Source organism: Ornithorhynchus anatinus, chromosome 4 (genome assembly GCF_004115215.2).
Source record: "Ornithorhynchus anatinus isolate Pmale09 chromosome 4, mOrnAna1.pri.v4, whole genome shotgun sequence".
NCBI classification, from domain to species: Eukaryota; Metazoa; Chordata; class Mammalia; order Monotremata; family Ornithorhynchidae; genus Ornithorhynchus; species Ornithorhynchus anatinus.
In genome coordinates, this window is record NC_041731.1 from 7,472,623 (window position 1) to 7,491,279 (window position 18,657).

Sequence of the window (18,657 nt, forward strand, 5' to 3'; positions counted from 1 at the left end):
TAAACGACGCTACTAGAGTGCCTGGCACATAGTAAGCACCTAACAATGCCATAATTATTCTGGGTCTCTCCCAGAACACTCTGCCCCCGCACTCCTTCCCAGCTTTTCTGGGGTGACGATGGTTTGGGCCTCGATCTCGGGACTTTCTCCATCTCTGAGAAACTATACTTGGCCATCTTTTCCTCACCTACTCCTGCTCCAACAATCCTCCCCCCGTTCGGCTTCTCTGAGGCAAACACTCGCCACTTTAACCGTCACTTTGCATGAGATGTCTTTCCTATCCTGTTTTCTCTCTTCTCAGACAAAACGGGGAAGCAGCGTGGCTCAGTGGAAAGAGCCCGGGCTTTGGAGTCAGAGGTCATGAGTTCAAATCCCGGCTCTGCCACTTGCCAGCTGTGTGACTGTGGGCAAGTCGCTTCACTTCTCTGTGCCTCAGTTCCCTCATCTGTAAAATGGGGATGAAGACTGTGAGCCCCACGTGGGACGACCTGATTCCCCTGTGTCTACCCCAGCGCTTAGAACAGTGCTCGGCACATAGTAAGCGCTTAACAAATACCATCATTATTATTATTAACGTTCACTTTGAGGAAATATTCGGAATGCACATGCAGCTGATTTCCCCTGGCACTGCTCCAGCTGACCTGAGCTATCCACCGGGCTATCATATAAAACCACCTTCATCAGTTCCAGGCTTCACACCAGCTCTTATAAATGTACCTTGAACTCCTACATACCCCTTCTCCTCTACCTTCAGTGTGGCCTCCGGGAAAGGACACGGGCTTGGAAGTCGAAGGACCTGGATTCTAATTCCGGCTCTACTATTTGCCTGCTGTGCGGCCTCGGGCAAGTCACTTAACTTCTCTGTGCCTCCGTTTCCCCATCTGTAAAATGGGGATTCAATACCTGCTCTCCCTTCTACTTAGACTGTGAGCCCCATGTAGAACAGGGACTTGTGGCCACTCTGACTATCTCGCGTCTCCCCCAGCACTCAGTACGGCGCTCGGCACATAGCAAGCGCTTAATAAAGACCACAGATTCGTGGCGTCGTGGATAGGGAAAGGGCCTGAGAGTCGGAAGGTCACGGGTTCTAACACCGGCTCTGCCACATATCTGCTGTGTGACCTTTACTTCTCTGGGCCTCAGTTACCTCATCTGTAAAATGGGGATTGAGACTGTGAGCCCCACGTGGGACAGGGACCGTATTCGACCCGATTTGCTTGTATCCACCCCAGAGCTTAGTGCAGTGCTTGGCACATAGTAAGCACTTAAATACCACAATTATTATTATTACGATTTTTATTACCTTCCTCCAGCCCCCTGCCCAGAGAAGAACCTTGATTTTTCCCTTGGTTGGATGTGAAGTGGGAATTGGTCCTGGAGGCCGGCCCAGCATTAACTCTCTCTGTGACGTCTCCCTGCTAAGTTGGCAGGCATTTTCTGCTGCCCTGTTTGGGGGGAATGGGAGCCTACCTCTACCCCAAGACCTCATAAAAGAAGAAAAACTCATCTCTGTGAGTGGCACCAAATGGAAAAGGTCCTCAACCTCCGCTTCTGTGGCGGAAAGCGACCCCGGCCTACTCCCTTGTGGAACCCATGGCTGCAGAGGGTTTAAGGGGGTCCTGAGACGGGGTGACGTGAGGAGGAGGGAAGACCTCGGGAACTTAACTTCTCTGTGCCTCCGTTACCTCATCCGTAAAACGGGGATTACAACTGTGAGCCCCATGTGGGAAATGTGGGACTGTGTCCAACCTGATTACCCTGTATCTACCCCAGCACCTAGAAAAGCACCTGGCCCATAGTAAGCGCTTAACAGACACCATAAAAAAAAAAGTTGTGCCTCATAGCCCACAGTTCCCATGGGCCTCAGCTTTCACTCACTTCCATTTTTGTGTCAGAGAAGCTGCCCAGGACGGTACAAAATGGGGGCTGTTAGTACCCAACAGGTTCTGACAACTCTCCCCTTCTAGTCCACACCCAACCACGTACAATCTCTTCCACTCCAGAACCTCAGTCTTTCTTCAGGAACTTCCTAATCACTCGCAGGAGGTCCTGCCAGAGGGGGCCCGGGGCCTTGGATGGGCTAAGGGACAGGAACCCTGACTGCATCACTATCCTTCCCCATAGTTTAGTCAATCAATTAATCAATCATATTTATTGAGCACTTACCGTGTGCAGAGCACTGGACCCAGTATAGAATAGTGCTGCTTTGCACAATGCAAGGGCCACAAAACGTCCTAACGAATAATAGGCGGGTTGCCCTAGACGGTAAAGGTTTCCGTGACAAACCAGGTTCATTTTATAGTCTGCCCTGTTCACGGCTTAAAAATGTTCCTTTTGACTAACCGATCTGATTCCCGAACTAGAAAGGAGAAGCACAGCAACTCTCAAGGCAGCAACAATAACAACCGCCTTTGATTTTTTCATATTAATAAAAATTAACACAACATGGCAGCCTGAGAGCAGGCATCTATCAATAAAGCTGAAGTAGAAATTCAATATTTATCTACATGGAAAATTATAACCACCCGGTGAACAACTTCTAATGAAATCTGGCACAACATGTACTGCTCTCGGCATTAAACAATAGAATATTTACAATTGACTACGGGAGTCCGGGGGCTCACCGTTGCAGCCCATTTATCTCAATAACAAGCTCTGCATATGAACCAGCACAAATAACGCCCCGGCCCAAGGCCCGGGGGGAATTGGGGCTCACTAGATGCAAAGAGGAGAAATCATTATTCCTGTGAACTGCCGATCGCAGTCATTGTAATAGCACTTTCGGAACAACAAACTTTGGCCCGGGCTATTACCTGGAATATTTAGATCGTCAGCTCCCCAGGCGGAGAGTGAATCTAATTCTGTGATTGCGGGGCATCCAGCACTCAATAAGTGTTTATCAGAACAACTACTAATCATCCCGATAACACCTCCCTCGGTCAGACGCGGCCCAAGGGGGATGGCGGCAGAGGTGCAGGGAGAAGGCCCCACCGTTATGCATTTCACCGCCCGCCCGTTGAAGGACAGCATCCAACAGAACACCCACAAAAGAATGGGGGGCTTGACCCCTGCCCACAGTCAAACCCTCCTACCTCACACTCCAAGCCTAATAGTCCCAGTTTTGGGTGCATCTTTGTGAGCCTGCGTCTCTTTGTGCTTGAACCTCTCCGTGTCTGCCTCCACCTCTGTGCGTGTGCCTGCGGCCACGTGTTTGCCTGCGTGTGTGTTCCTGTGCCTCTCTAGACTGTAAGCTCGTTGTGGGCAGAGGACGTGTCTACCGACTCTGTTAAACTGTACTCTCCCGAGCGCTTAGTACAGAGCTCTGCACACCGCTGGTGCTCAGTCAATACGAACTCTGGTTGGGGAGGTGCCCGCAGTCGGCGAATCGGTCCCGTTTTCTCCGGAATGGGCTTCATCCGCCGCGGAGGGTGGAGATGAGAGCGACCCGGTCTGACCTGACATACGGTGAAAGCCTGGGAGGGGGAAGAATTGGTTCAGGAAGGTGACAGCTGGGGAAGGAAAGAAATGCACCCACATAGGGCGGCCTCTGGGGTCCCCTAGTGGAGACTCTCTCATACTGGGGTGGGGACTGGGGGGAGTGGGGTGGCCAGTCCAGGAAACCTGGGCCGGTGTTTCTTCCTAACACCCCAACAGGTACCTTGGCATAAGCCTTCTCCTCCACTAGTGCAGGGGATCTAAGGGCTCCCTTCAGCTGCAGGCCCCCTTGTCTTCTCCTCAGTCAGACGCTGCGGGGAACACTAGTTCCCTCTGAATCCTTGCACCCCAGCAAGGCAGCTCTCCCCCTTGCAGGCTGCCTCGACTGAAGCTGGCACCTAGAGGACAGCCGGTCGGATGGAATTGACGGGCGGCGGGGGGGAGTGTGCTGTGGGAGAGGAATGTAAATAATAATGTAAACAAACATGCTGGGGCTTCACCCCGGCAGCACAAACCAGAGACCCAGAAATAGCCCTCCCTCTTGCAGCCTACAATGACTGTCTGAAATACTTCTGTCCATCTGCAGGGCAGCATGTGTGAAAGGCCCTGGGCATCGGGTTTCCATGCCACAGTGTGGATTCACTCACTGTAAGGCTATTGATAGTCCGGGCCACCTCTCCGGCGGGGAGGGGCTCAACACTGGGACATGAACCAGTCACGCCACTTGTGCTTCCAGATTCACAGCAAGTGTGAGAACACAGTCTGCACCGCCACCGGCCCCGGGACCGGAGAATCACGGAATCGAAAGCCAAGACTAAAATCAAGACTCGTCTGTTCCTGCCTCCCGAAGCTAACCTAAATGTACCTCACTCTCGCCTCTCTCACTTTGGTCCCCTTGTCGATGCTATTTCCCCGGCATGGAGCTCCTTCCCTTCCCAAATCTATCTGAACACGGTGTTCTCCGCATTAATTGCCACCCTAGAGTCCCACCTCCTCCAACAAGCCTTCTGCATTGGTTCCCAGCATGATACAAACCCTCCAGTAGTAATCTCCACTACTTAGGCACTCATATATACCTCTCCTGAGTACAATGTTACTCAACTGTACATTCGGTTACTTACTTGGATTATTCTATTTGTGAATATTTTTACGTCTGTTTCCCGTGGGGCGGGGAACGCATCACTTCTCCATTTTGTACTTCCCACATGCTTAGTATAGTTCAGAGCACCCAGTGGGAACTCAGTACATACTAATTACTATTATTAGATTAATCAGGCCTGTCACACCATCATAGAAGGAAGTTGAGCCCATCTGCCAGAACCTGCTCTTCAAAAAGCCAAGTTATTGCTCCCCACAATCGTGGATTGTTTTTCGATGATTTGTTTACTCTTTTCCTAAATTCAGAAGTTTATGGGTCTAGAATTCCCTTGATCATTTTTCCCCTGGTAATGGTAAACCCCACGGAAACTCTTTTCTTGCCTTCCTCACCGGTCCTCCATGAGTTTTCTGCAATGAGAGCCATTGGCTCCGTGGAGAAATTAAGCAATTTCTTAATTATCGTTAGCCACTATCCATCAGAGTCGGCACAACCGAAACTATCCAATTCTTTACGTAAGCTTTCACCATCTTCCTCCCAGATCTCACTTGTCTTCCTGATTTATCATTACTGGTTGGGTATTTTCACTTTTTAACAGCTGGAGGGAGCTTAAATTGTAATCTTTAAATCACGCAGTTAACATATCCCTGTATCGGGATGGTATGTGTTGTAGGTTTCAAGCGCTTATTATTGAGGGTATTTATTGAGCCCTTACTGTGGGCAGAATACTGTACTGACCGCGTGGGAGAGCACAACACGACAGCGTCAGCAGTCACTTTCCCTGCCCTCAATTAGCTTGCTGTCTAGAGGATGTGGGCAGGTTCTAAGCTATTCCAAGCCACTCCAAATTTTCGGGAAAACATCCTTCTTAAATTGCCCCTTGGAGAAAGGTGCAACTCGGTGGAAGACACTCCACACAAGTACCAAGTCTTCTTCTTGTCAGCCTATTCTATTTAAGGCCAGAATTATTCAACAGCAATAATACCAATGCTAATCCAAGAGGCTTGGAAGTCAGTTCAACTCTCCGCCCAACAAGACAGACTGCTTTTACCCTTTCCGACGCTGTTATTTGGGGATCTCTAACAGACACTTAATGAACAATTCGCTCTGCCGGTACAAACCCACGTGGTCTAATACTGACTGGGGAGAAGCGGAGGGGGCGGGGGATTGTTACTCACTCCTCATTTAAAGTTTTCTTTGGTGGAATTGGCAGCAGGGACAAATAAGGAGGATCCAGGACTAGAGCAGTCCCGACCTAATTGTGATCTGCAAGGCTCGGCTCAGCTCTGCCAGAGGAGGTCCAAATGTCTAAGGCACAGACCCAGAGAGAGGGGTCAGTTCAATCGTTCTCCACCAAAAGATGGACAGGAAACAGTGGGTTGGGGGCGGGGGCTGCTCTTCCCAGATAATCTGCTTTGTTTTCATTACACATCAGAGCAACCCATGGAGCAACTGATTAATCAATGACATTTATTGAACACTATGCCACAAGCAGAGTGAGCCTTAGTGTTGGAATGGTGAGCCTTAGTGTTGGAAATTCCAAAGGGCACATTCGAACCTGCCCAGTAGCGACCCAGCATCAGAGGGTCTTCTGGACAGAGAAGGCCTGAAGTAAACGCCGAAGCGCAAACTTGGTCCACATCTCTGGATCTGTAGCTTCCAGGGCCAAATGGAGAGAACCTGCCAGGTCAGTGAGATGATACAATAATATCTAGGCATACAGAGCTGGTTTGGAAGGAACATGCTTATAATAATGTTGGTATTTGTTAAGCGCTTACTATGTGCAGAGCACTGTTCTAATAGAGCACCTGACACAACCTTAACGCTTAACAAATATCTTTTTTTTTTTAAAAAAAAAAAAGGGAGCAACTGAGGAGGATCTGAGAGGCAATCATCAAAACCTGCCACTTCCCGACACAAGTCAACCATCCGGAAAAGAAGGGTTTAGGCCAGGCAGGCTAGAAATGGGACCATACTCCACTGTCTGAGCTGTATTACACCTGCGGCCAACTCAAGTTATGGAAACTTCATTGATCTGAACTATAAAGTCTCACGATAATAATAACAGTAATTATGGTATTTGTTAAGCGTTAACTCTGTGTACAAAGTGGTGGGGTAAATACAAGATAATCAGGTTTGGACAGGACACAGTCCCTGTCCCACATGGGATTCACAGTCTTAATCCCCATTTATAAATGACTGACGCACAGAAGTGACTTGCCCAGGGTCACAAGTGGCAGATCCAGGGTTAGATCCCGGGTCCTCTGACTCTCGGGCCCAAGCTCTTTCCACTGGGCCATGCTGCTCTTCAAGGGCACCTCTTTGTTTGGACAGAAATCAGCTGCGATCACTTCGCTTAAGGACGCTAGGTTGGAAGGGGAGGAATCACCTTGAGCACAAGCAGCGTTCACATCCAAGGGTGTGCACTTGCCGAGTGGAAAGAATCCGCCCCACTCAGGCGCGCAATCCAGGCCTGGGGTCAGCCCGCCTCCGGCACCCAAACCCAAGGTGGCGAGCGCCTCTTCCCTTCCCGGAGCAGGCCAGCCTCTGGTCATACCAGGAGTTCCGACCCCCAGGTCCAGGGAGGTGACAGGGGGACTTCTGAGCCCAGACTCGGTCAATCCATCGTATTTACTGAGCGCTTACTATGTGCTAAGCGCTTGGGAGAGTACGTAGCACCACCTCCTCTTAGGAGAAGCAGTCTATGGCTCCCAGGGCTCAGGGAGAGACTCGCAAATCCCAACTTGCACCGGGCAATCCGGGAGGTTCCCGGGGCTCCCGGCCAGAGGAGAGAAATGTTTTTGTGATTCCAGCTGCCCCTCGGCTCTCCGGGGTGGGAAAGAAAATACCGGAGTCCTCAGGACCAGTCCCGACCCCAACTACCTTCCAGCCCCAGAGGGGCTCCCTCCTGCTCCGGGAAACACGAGAGGTTGACAGATTCCGGCATTCTCAGATGAATGGCTCTACAGAGTGATATGGTCACGTCCGGGTCCCCACGGCAGCACATCCCATCAATCTCTTTTCCTGCCCGGAGTTCCTTGACTCCCCCGCCCTTCGCAAGGGACAGTTCCTTTCCACTTCATTACCCACAATGCAGTGTGCCTCCGGGGGACTTATTTACCGGCTTGCCGCCCGCACTCTATCTATCATCTACTCCATCCCCAGCTGGTAGACACCTACTCTGCACCTTTCTCTCCACGGCCTGCTAGTGGATATTCACACTTTATATTTCACTCCGACCCCGGCTAGAAGACACTCACGCTGCATTCATTCATTCGATGTTATTTATTGAGCGCTTACTACGTGATCTACTCCACACCCCGATGGAGCACATCGACCCTGACCCCTCCGTTCTTTCGCCCACGCTGTATCACTGACTCCAGGTTCGGTGTCCCTACAGAACCTGTGAGGAAGCAGCGTGGCCCAGTGGGAAGAGCGCGGGCCTGAGAGTCAGAGGACCTGGGTTGCAATCCCGGCTCCGCCACTTGCCTTCTGTGTGACCTGGAGCAAGTCACTTCACTGCTCTGTGCCTCCGTTTCCTCATCTGTAAAATGGGGATTCAATGCTCGTTCTCCCTTCTACTTAGACTGTAAGCCCCATGTAGGACAGGGACTTTGTCCAACCTGATTAACTTGTATCTACCCCAGTGCTTAGAACAATGTTGGACACATAGTAAGCGCTTAACAAATACCATTAAAAAAAAGGATTGCAAGTAAGGAGATCTGGCTTTGAGTTCCAGTTCCACCACTCGCCTATTCTGTGAGCTGGGCAAGTCACTTATCCTCATATGTAGAAATCTTGAACTTACTTTAATGTCCGTCTCCGTCTCTAGACCGTGAGTTCCTTGTGCGCAGGGAATGTGATTACCAACTCTGTTGTACTGGACTCCACCAAGCGCTTAGTAGGAGCTCTGCATCCAGTAACCACTCAATAAATATGACTATCTTCTCTGGCCTTGGTTCCTCATCTCTAAAATTGGTCAAATGAGGATACGATAGATTGTGAAGCCCGGGAGGAGATCAGGAACTGCATCTGTGCTCATTACCCTGTGTCTACCCTAGTGCTTAGCATACAGTGCTTAATAAACCCAACCCTAACAAACCATACAGAGACCAAGCGTGCTCCAGGTCCCTTTCGTTGCCCCCGGCCAAAAATGTTTCTTTTTGTTCGCAGAGAATTCAATCTGATCCCCCTGACCCTTCCCCTCCCAGCTAAAGAAGGGACTGGTTTGTTTACTTTCAGGGAATTGAAAGTTATGGAGTGAAAGTCACTTTTGGAAACAGTCTTAGGGTTGAGCTGATAAAGCTGGCATGGCCAAGGGGCTTCCTTGACCATCCGCAACCTGGTTGGGGCAGAGGGAAATGCGGGGACAAAAGGTAAACTGGACCCATTCCAACTTCAGTTCCTCTCGCCTGAGGGTTGAAGCGGCCAGGGGAAGCCATCATAGCCAAAACCAAAAAAATTGTGATCCAGACCCAGCCAAACCCAAGCCCTAAAAGTGTCAGGCCGTACATGGCCGGGCCTCCAACAGGCACACTGTCATCTCCCAGAGGGGTAAAACCAAAGCTTTTCATCCTACAAGAAGAGTGGGCCTTGGCATGGGACATTCCAATGGGCTCTAGGGGGGTCCACTCAGCCAGACCCTAGTTTGTGGCCTTGCTAGCCCCTGGCTGGCCCGAGAACTGAAGCAGCTGATAGCTGAGTCAGTGGCTGAGGAGAAGTCTGCTTCCCAGCTCAAATCTCTCCCCCTTTCCTGGGGCTTCCAGGTTCTTCCTAAGGAATTCAGGTCTGCCCGGAGGTTTCCCTTTAATCTCTCCCTCCTCAAAACCAGCGATCGGTGGCATTTCCGGTGGGAGTCACAAAGCTGGGGTGCCCGAAAGCAACCTCATCGGGGAGAAACTAAAGTCTCCGCTGACCCGAGCCCTGCCCCGCCCTCATGGAGGGTGCTTGCTCTCTTCCCTGCCTTCAGAGACAGAGTGAGATGAGATGACGTACCCCAGTGTCATCACCTCTGTCTTTCTCTGATGATAAACACAGTTCTGGGGCTCTACAATAACCCTTCCGTAAAACGCTTACACCCAGGCAATTTCCAGAGGCATCATTAGAGCTCCCTAATTACAGAAAGGGAAAGCAAACTTTACAAGCCACCGGATTTATCTTCACTGTGTCATCCACATGTGTGAGATCCTGATCCCAAAAGAGGCTGCAAAACTGGGGCAGCACTGGAAACTCAGGTTTCAGACTTGGCTCAGGCAGGGCTTTGGGAGGAAGCTTTAGGCCTACCTTTCCCTCCACTACCTCAGGAGTTTTGTCTGCAGCGTGGGAGGGTTTCTCGGATTCTAGGACGCAGCTGCAACAACATCGTCGAGATGCCCTCGGCTCCTTTACTTGCCCGTTGCCCAGGAAAGAGGCTTGACACCTCGAACCCCTCCCTGTCGTGTCGCCATCCACCTGGCATCCCCGCCTACCTGGCCAGGTGGGAGCTGGGCGGAGACCCGATAGATGCCTTGGCTGAAGAAAGTTGGAATAAAATCAACCGCAGAACCTGACTCAGACCTGTGAGCTTTGCGCGGCTTCTCCTGCGGAGGTGCAGGAGTCAGAGGAAATATCTTGCACAAACTACAGAAGCAGCGTAGCCTAGTGGGTAGAGCATGGGCCTGGGAGTCAGAAGGACCTGGGTTCCGATCCCAGGCTCCACCACTTGACCACTGTGTGTGATCTTGGGCAGGTCACTTCACCGTGCCTCAGTTACCTCATCTGCAAAACGGGGAGGAAGACTGTGAGCCCCATGTGGGACGTGGACGGTATCCAACCTGAAGCAGTGTGGCTTAGGGGAAAGAGCACAGGTTTGGGAGTCGGAGGTCATGGGTTCTAATCCTGGCTCCACCACTTGCCTATTGCGTGACTTTGGGCAAGTGAATTCACTTCTCCGTGCCTCAGTTACCTCACCCGTAAAATGGGGATTAAGACTACGAACTCCATGTGGGACAGGGACTGTGTCCAACCCAATTAGCTTGCATCTACCCCAGTACCTGACATACAGTAAGCACTTAACAAATACCATAAGCATTATAATTATTAGCTGTAGAGACAGAAACAGGTAGATGCGGAAGGCCACAATTTAGAACGCATGAGCCCTGTCCTTGAATTAGAAAGACACGAGAGATCTTGATCGGTGCTGTGTTTAACCGTTAACCCAGAGTAGGACGTAGAAAAAAAGCAACCCTCCCCACCCTGCCTGAGGCACCTTTTACCCCTCCACCCTGCTCAACCACCCTGAAACAAAAATCTCATTTCCAGAAAGGCAGTTGCCACCAATCCACACCAGACGTGGAAGAGCGGCTTGATCCCTGCCAAGAACAGAAGAACGCCGGGGAATTTGTTTGTTTTGTGTAATTGCTCGGTGCTGCAGTCATCTGACAAACACACCGCTGGAATGCAGAGGTCAGAAATGACGAAAATAAACAAGCTTGTAGGCAAGTCAGATTCAGACAATGTCTCTTTCGGTCTCTGTCCATTAGCTGCAATACTAACACTTTTCTTACAATTGTTTGCGAAAACAATCCTTTTCTGAGAAAAAACAATGAATAACGACCAATATTAACCCGCCCTCACCCCGGCCCTCCCAAACTCACTTCTGTATTACCAACTACAAAATCGAAGTTTTCCCAAGCAGGTCAGCGGGATACGGTGAACCCCCCTCTGCTCGGACCACTGTTTCCAACACATTTAGTCCTTTAGAATTGTACTCGTTATGGGCAGGGAACGTGCCCGTCAACTCTCCCAAGTGCTTAATACAGTGCCCTGCACGTGGTAAGTGCTCAATAGATACCACTGCTTGATTGATTTAGAAACATATGACCATGAGAACTGGCAATGGTCCATCCAGACCAGGATTCTGACCCTGAGAGTGGCAGCAGGACCCTTGAAGGTGCGGAGAAATGACCGCCGCTCTCCTTAACACCAGTCCTGATAGCCAGGAAAGCACCCACACTTTTCCCTCAATTTCTCTAAAACTTTCCCTCTAGTTGTCCATTATAAATCTCTCCAAATCTCTCCATGGTTCACCTGGTTCGGAGAAGCTAGCATCCCACGCATTTCAGACTTTGCCAAAAGTCTCCTGATCAGGTTGGGATGGCTCGCCTCACACCTCTGGAGGCCTGTGCCGACAACGCATCTCCCCGACCCTGCAACTCTGATGCCACAGTCCAGGGGTAGCGATCTTCAACTTAAAAAGAAATGATGAATTTCCATTCTGGGCCATAAAAGCTGGCTATTGGTCATGCCTGTCAAAGGCAATTTTAGAGGAAGCTTTCAAACGGTCTTGGGCTTGTAGCGGCTGCTTCACATTGGGTGCTGAAGCACTATGCAGCCCCAGAGGCTTAGTCTCTTTAATAATAATAATTACAATATTTCTTAAGCGCTTACTATATGCCAAGCACTGTTCTAAGCGCTGGGCTGGATATAGGGTAATCAGGGTGTCCCACGTGGGGCTCACACTTTTAATCCCCATTTTACAGATGAGGTAACTGAGGCATAGAGAAGTTAAGTGACTTGCCCGAGGTCACACAGCAGAGAAGTGGCGGAGCCAGGATTAGAACCCACATTCTCTGACTCCCCAGCCCGTGCTCTTAAGCCATGATATTTAGTCAGCAACACCTCTCACACTGGGTTGGCTACTGAACGGGAGTCCCAAGAGGAATCTCGGTGGCTCAGACACCCATCGCTCATGGCCTCAAAAGGCCCAGAAGCTCTTCTCCCCTGCCCGTCCTCCCATCCCCCTAGAAAGTAGGGATGATCATTCCACTTAATTTTACGGATGGGGAAACTGAAAAAAGGAAGATTGGCTTCCTGGGGACCCAACTGCCCCTTAAGCCTGTCTCTTCCGGAGGGGAGGTTGATCAGTTTCTGGAATACCACACTGGGCTTATCAAAGAAAAATCACAACTCAAATGCTTAGAGGCGGGTCTTCACTCCAGGGTGCCTGGAAAACTAAACAGGAACAGGTGCTGATTAATTAATGTGATGTCTCATCCCTCTGTTAGGGATTCATATTCTTTCCCCCGGATCGGTGGGCTGAGGCTCTACCCGAGTGCTTGGGAAGAAGGAAAGGAGTGAGGGTAATGAGTGAAGGAATCATTTCGACATGGCATTATGAAAAAGCATTATGAAAAAACCAATGGGAAACGGAGCTCAGAAAGCTACGCAAGGGCCTGAGGATTTGGCCAAGCTGTGTGACCTCGAACAAGTCTCAACCTCTGTTTTCAAACTCACCCACCGGCACCCTGGGGAAATGACACCAAATTGCTGGGAAAGGGTGAGCAAAAACCACTGTGGCAAAATCTGCAAAAGAGCAAACACTAACGAGATCCAAGGAAGCAGCGTGGCCGCAGGGAAGCAGCATGGCCTAGTGGAAAGAGAATTGGGCTGGGAGTCAGAGGACCTGGGTTCTAATCTCAGCTCTGCCAATTGCTCCGCCAACTGCTGGCTGGGTGACCTCGGGCAAATCACTTAACTTCCCCGTGCCTCACTTTCCTCAACTGTAATATGGGGATTCAATACTGTTCCCCCCTCCCACTTAAGACTGCGAGTCCCATGCGGGACGGGACCGTGTCCGACCTTAATTGACTTGTACCTACCCCAGCGCTTTGAACTGATTGACACATAGTAAGCCCTTAACAAGTACCACCAAACCAACAAAAAAATACTGGTCTAGAAGGCCAGTGCCAAACAGGTAGCCATCGCCTAAGCCGTCGACTTAAACTCTTTCGATCTTTCTGCCTCTCTTCCCCAAAATGGGGAGCAACGGTGTTCTCCAGCATCCCGAACACCCCAGGACTCCCTCCCTAGCCAAGTGGGAATCCAGAACAGAGAGTAGTTGTTTGGGTTTTTTCTTTTAAGGTGTTAAGCGCTTACTATGAGCCAGGCACCGTACTAAGCACTGAGGTAGATACAAGCTAATCAGGATGGACACAGTCCATGTTACACATGAGGCTCCCAGTCTTAATCCCCATTTTACAGATGAAGTTAACTGAGGCCCAGAGAAGTGAAACGACTCGCCGAAGCTCACGCGGCAGGCAAGTGGAGGAGCCGGGATTAGAACCCAGGTCCTTCTGACTCCCAGGCCTGTGCTCTATCCATTAGTCCACGCTGCTTCTTCCGCTTTAAGGGTGTTTCCCACCAAAGTTCCTCTGATCCTGGTTCTCTTCCCTGGCTGAAATGAGCAACGATTCCAACTCCTGCTTTCCCTGAAGCTGATCTGTGCCGCTCGGCAGGCCACCTGCAGCGGGCTACCCGGGGCCAGGCTCTTCCCAGGGAGAGAACGGAATACTCCTTCCCCTGGGAAAGCAGTCTCCCCCTGAAATATGACTTAATTACTCATGTTATTAGCTCAGCCTGAACAGGCTCGGATGTTATTAGGGGCCATAAAACCCTCCAGCCCCTTTTAACCGCTCACCCCCGGTATTCCCCTCGCCAACCTCCAGAGCGAGTGAATTCCACAGGTAGACACTGTTCGGATGAATGTGCAGAATGCGCTGAACTGGTTCCGGATTCACTGCTTTACAACCCCAGCCAACCTCCCCTTGTCCAGCTGCCAACACACTGCCGACACAGTCTGGGACTCTGCTATGGCTACTGTGACCCTCAGATTCCTGCCGCCCTGTGAGAAACCCCTCTGCCTCTCCCCCTCTTCTAGGAGCAAGGTCTGAGGTTGGCCGACGCTATTCCCGCTGTTCCCGGTTTCCCATCCTGCTACGCACCAGAATTATGGTACAGAATGGGGTTCCCTCCCTTCCTTACTCCCCAGAAAGAACTGGTAAGGGCAGACCCCTTTGTAGAGATCTCCCTAAACAGAGACGCAGGGTATGGAAGCAAGAGGGGCCAATCCTAAACCCGTGGCTCTTTGGCGTCGGGCCAAAATCCGTTCCTTTCCATCACGGGTATTTTGTAAACTTTGGTCCCGCCCGTCTGCAACAGGCAATAGCAGACATTTCACCAAGTATTTCCTTGCATTTATCCATTTTAAATTGTCTCGAGACGTGCTTGCCAATTCTCCCAAAGCCCAGGGCTCCAGAGTTCTTCCTGCTCTATTCCGAGCCTCTGATAACAAACCAGCCTATTTCTTCCACTGGCTTTCCGGTTTCCAAAACCCAACGGCCCTTGTAACTTTTTCCTCTGCTCCTGGGGAACACACACGTGAGGAGTAGAGAGAGGAAAGAAACTCGTTCATAGTCCTGTCCCAGGGTGGTTCGTGCCAGCCATTCCATGGAACTCCCTTCCGGCTGCACATAAGACAGACCATCACTCTCTCCACCTTCAGGCCTTATAAAAATCACATTTCCTCCAAGAGGCCTTCCCTGATCAAGCCCTCTCTTCCCCAACTCACTCTCCTTTCTGCATCATCTTTGCCCTTGGATCTGTATGCTTTAATCACTTGATAGTCAGCCCACCCTCAGCTTCACGGCACTTACGTACAGGTCCATAATTTATTTATATTAATGTCTGTCTCCCCCTTTAGTCTGTAAGTTGCTTGTGGGCAGGGAACCTGTCTACCAACTCTTCTGTACCGCACTTTCCCAAGTGCTTAGAACGGTGCTCTGCACACAAAAAGTGCTCAATAAGTGCCATCGATCATTTGCTCACCCCTCCCACCTCCTCTAGAATCTGGCAGATCTGGCAGGCACGCAGACTCTCGTCGCCTCTAAAAAAATTGGATCTTTCCCCCTTTATCTTCCCCGGTCTGTCCCTGCTGCGGCCCCCAGTCAACCCCTTGCTCACTTCCTAGCTCCTGCCTGAAACTCCCTCCCCTTTCCACACCTGCTAGATCATTAGTCTTCCCCTCTCCACCATCCTCCTAAAAACCATATGTCTTCCAGGAAGCCTGCCTTGACTAATCTTTCATCTCTCCATTCTATTTTCTCTCTTGAGGGAATCACCTAAGCACTTGAGTCCTTGAGTTAAACCCCCTGAGCTCTTAAGTACTCACCCACCCCAACTCTCTCCGGTGCTTATTTTTTTAAATGGCATTTATTAAGCACTTATTAACTGCCAGACACTGTACTAAGTGCTGGAGGTAGAAACTAATCAGGTTGGACACCATCCATTTCCCCACATGGGGCTCACAGTCTTAATCCCCATTTTACAGATGAGGTAACCGAGGCACAGAGAAATTAAGTGAAGCGGTGGAGACGGGATTAGACCCCAAATCTCAGGTCCTTACATTATCCACGCCACACCGCTTCTCTATCTATCTTTATACTTGGTTGTTTCGCCTGCCTGTAAATTATTTTTTTAATATCTGTATCCTTCATTAGATTGTAAGCTCCTTGAGGGATGTCTGTTCACTCCACACTGTACTTTCCCAAGCACTCAGCTCAGTGTTCTCCACACGGTAAGGCTCAATAACTACTAGTGACTGATTGTGCACCCTCCCAAGAAATTAAACCTCCACGGTTTTTCCTTCTACGAGAGACGACGTTCAAAGGACCCTCCAGTCGGTCGTGGACACGGAGAGATGAAGAGGGTCCAGCCTGACCAATACACAGGTCTGGTATTTAAAGAGAAAGCATGGAAAACCTTCAACGTGCAACAGCTAGAACCCGGCAAACCCTAATCGCATCAGAGACCTGGCTAATGGGTGAGTGATACCAGCAGTTTGAAGTCATTCCCTATGTCAGGCGGTTTATGAGACATCAGAGTATTTGGCTATAATGTCCACACTGACGATAGGCAGCCGCTTACGTACTGTTCAGGAAGTGTATTCATTCAAGAGGTGACAACCTCAACAGTCCATCCTTCATTTATATTGTTCTTCTCAGGGCAAAACAAGCTTATTCCTTTCCCTGGTCCCCATTTGAAATTTAATTTTCTGTTTATAGCCTCGTGCGTGGAAAAGCGATCCATTACTGAGTATCACCGGAGGGACCTGATTCAGCGAGAAGGAGAGCTTTGGCTCACTGTATTTCGGAAAGAAGTCTCAAATGCTCTGCGCAAAGTAGGCGCTTAATAAAAGCGGCTGCTTTTGCTGACGACGATGAGGACGCTGATGATGAAATGAGATCTTTACCCCCCGCAACTCTTCCCCGCCACCAGACGCTTTCGAACTCGAAAGTCGGAATCAAAAGGAAATTCTGGACACGCACGCGTGTGTACGCACGCGCGTACCACCCACGTGCCACGTTCACCTGCAGACCCCCGGATATCTCGGCAAACCTTCAAGAAAAATAACTGATGCAAATCGGGAAGGGGCTTTCTTTTCCAGAAACGTTCTGCTCCGAGCGCCGAGATGCGCCACGACCGAAAGCTGATCTTCTCGGCCCGAGTTTTGAGTTTCCCAGTTGGAGAACCCAACTGGGGTCTCTCGAATCATCAGGGCCCCGGGTCGCCCGGCCCGCGGGAGCGCAGTTCCGGACGAGTCCAAACAGAATGCCAGCGTCTGACACCGCCTGCCAGCCCGACGCTCACTTGGAAATCCCTGTGTGGCTGGTTTTCCATTCCTCCTAATTGAATTTATTTACAGTCACTTTGATTACAAACCTGCAGCTCCCCGGTCCTGTCAAAGCACACGCACGTCCTGCCCCCTTGAGGCTACGGTTGAGGACTGCCTGAGCTACCAACTCCTAGCCCTTGACTACTTACTAGGAGGCCACAGGAGGCAGGTCTCAGTGGCGGCGGAGCCGGGAGCGTGGCTTTCCGTTTAAACTTCTCCATTTAATCACTTCGCTGCTGAAACGGAGAGGGCAATTAGGGGGAAACCTGCCAGATTCCCTTCACTCGCTGGCCTACAGATGTTTTCCCTTCCGAATACATTTCAAAAAGAAAAAAAAAAAAAAACCAGCCACCACCACAACGGGGAATGAATTTAGACGGAAGGGGCGGCGAGGAAGGATGACGATACGAACGGCTCGGCTGGGGGCAGGGGCTGTTTGGAACCGCAGTGCTGCCCCTGCCTACACGAGGTGAGTGGGACACGGAACATAAAACTCCGGCTCCCCGCCCCACTGCTGACCAGAGAAAGAGAGAGAGAGAGATGCTCATCTGAGAGCAGTGAAGTGCTCAAAGAAGCTGCTTAACTCCTGGTAAAAAGCGGCAGACGGGGGTGCTGTCGCTATCTTGGGCAGGTAGGCCACAGGAGAGAAAGTCAGGTGCGGACACAACCTGCCAGGGCATTCGGAGACCGTCCGTGTTGAGAATCAAGTCACGGGGATATCAAAAACGCATGGGGAGACAGACTGGAGGAACGAGCAGGGAAAGAAGGTAGGAGCGTGGTTTCAGAGTGACAGCTCCAGTTTAAGAGGGGTTTTCAAAGTAGTAACTGCAGTTCGGATAGGGTGGGGAGGTTCACATTGATAACTAGTCTAGGAGGGGTTTTCAGAATAGTAACTTTAGTTTAAGAGGGGTGTATAGAGAAAGAACGGCAGGTTAGGAGGGGTCTTCCTAGTGAAACCAGTTTAGGAGGACTTTTCGGAATGATAACTGCAGTTTAGGAGGGGATTCCAGGCTGATAACTACAGTTTAGGAGGGGATTCCAGGCTGATAACTACAGTTTAGGAGGGGACTCCAGGCTGATAAGTGCAATTTTGCCAACATTCTCTACATTGTCTTTATCATTTAACATTCAGTGAGCACTCTCCCGGGTCCTCCAGGGATTCGATGATGATTATGGAGGCTCCCATTGGGAACGACAGAAGAGCCTTGGGCCGGTGACTTTAGACACAAAACAGTGTGGAGGAATTGACAACAGGGCAAATGGTTTGCGCAGTGTCACTTGAACGCTCTCATCCTTCTGAAGCACAGAGTGTGCAACGAGTGAGAGGGCAGGCAGGAAGCCCTAAGGATCCTTGTAGGGATTTAGAGAGAACAGAAGCTACCGGCTACCAGCTTTGATAGGGTAAGGAAGCACTCCCATACAGAATGGCTCTCCCACGTTAGCAGGATGCAGAACTGAAAGATTAGTCGTGAGCGGCTCTCCCGAGCACCAGTATTGGCAGACTTCATCACGTCGCCCTTACGGCTGCCTCCCGATCCAGGAGAAACTTCTACTTGGGAACGCTATTTGAACCCCTCTTTAAATCTCCACAAGGCGGGTGGATGGGTGAAGCCAACAGGGACTAAATTTAGCTTTA

General features: G+C 50.4%; 1 protein-coding gene and 1 non-coding gene across 2 annotated transcripts in view; one reads left to right on the top strand and one right to left on the bottom strand.

Moving 5' to 3' along the window:
* ZC3H3 (zinc finger CCCH-type containing 3) overlaps positions 1 to 18,657 on the bottom strand; it is a 245,201-nt gene that overhangs the window by 188,566 nt on the left and 37,978 nt on the right. The window lies entirely within an intron of this gene.
* MIR1346 (microRNA mir-1346) lies at positions 5,860 to 5,932 on the top strand. Its single transcript, NR_034692.1, has one exon. It is a non-coding gene; the product is annotated as a microRNA mir-1346 (primary transcript).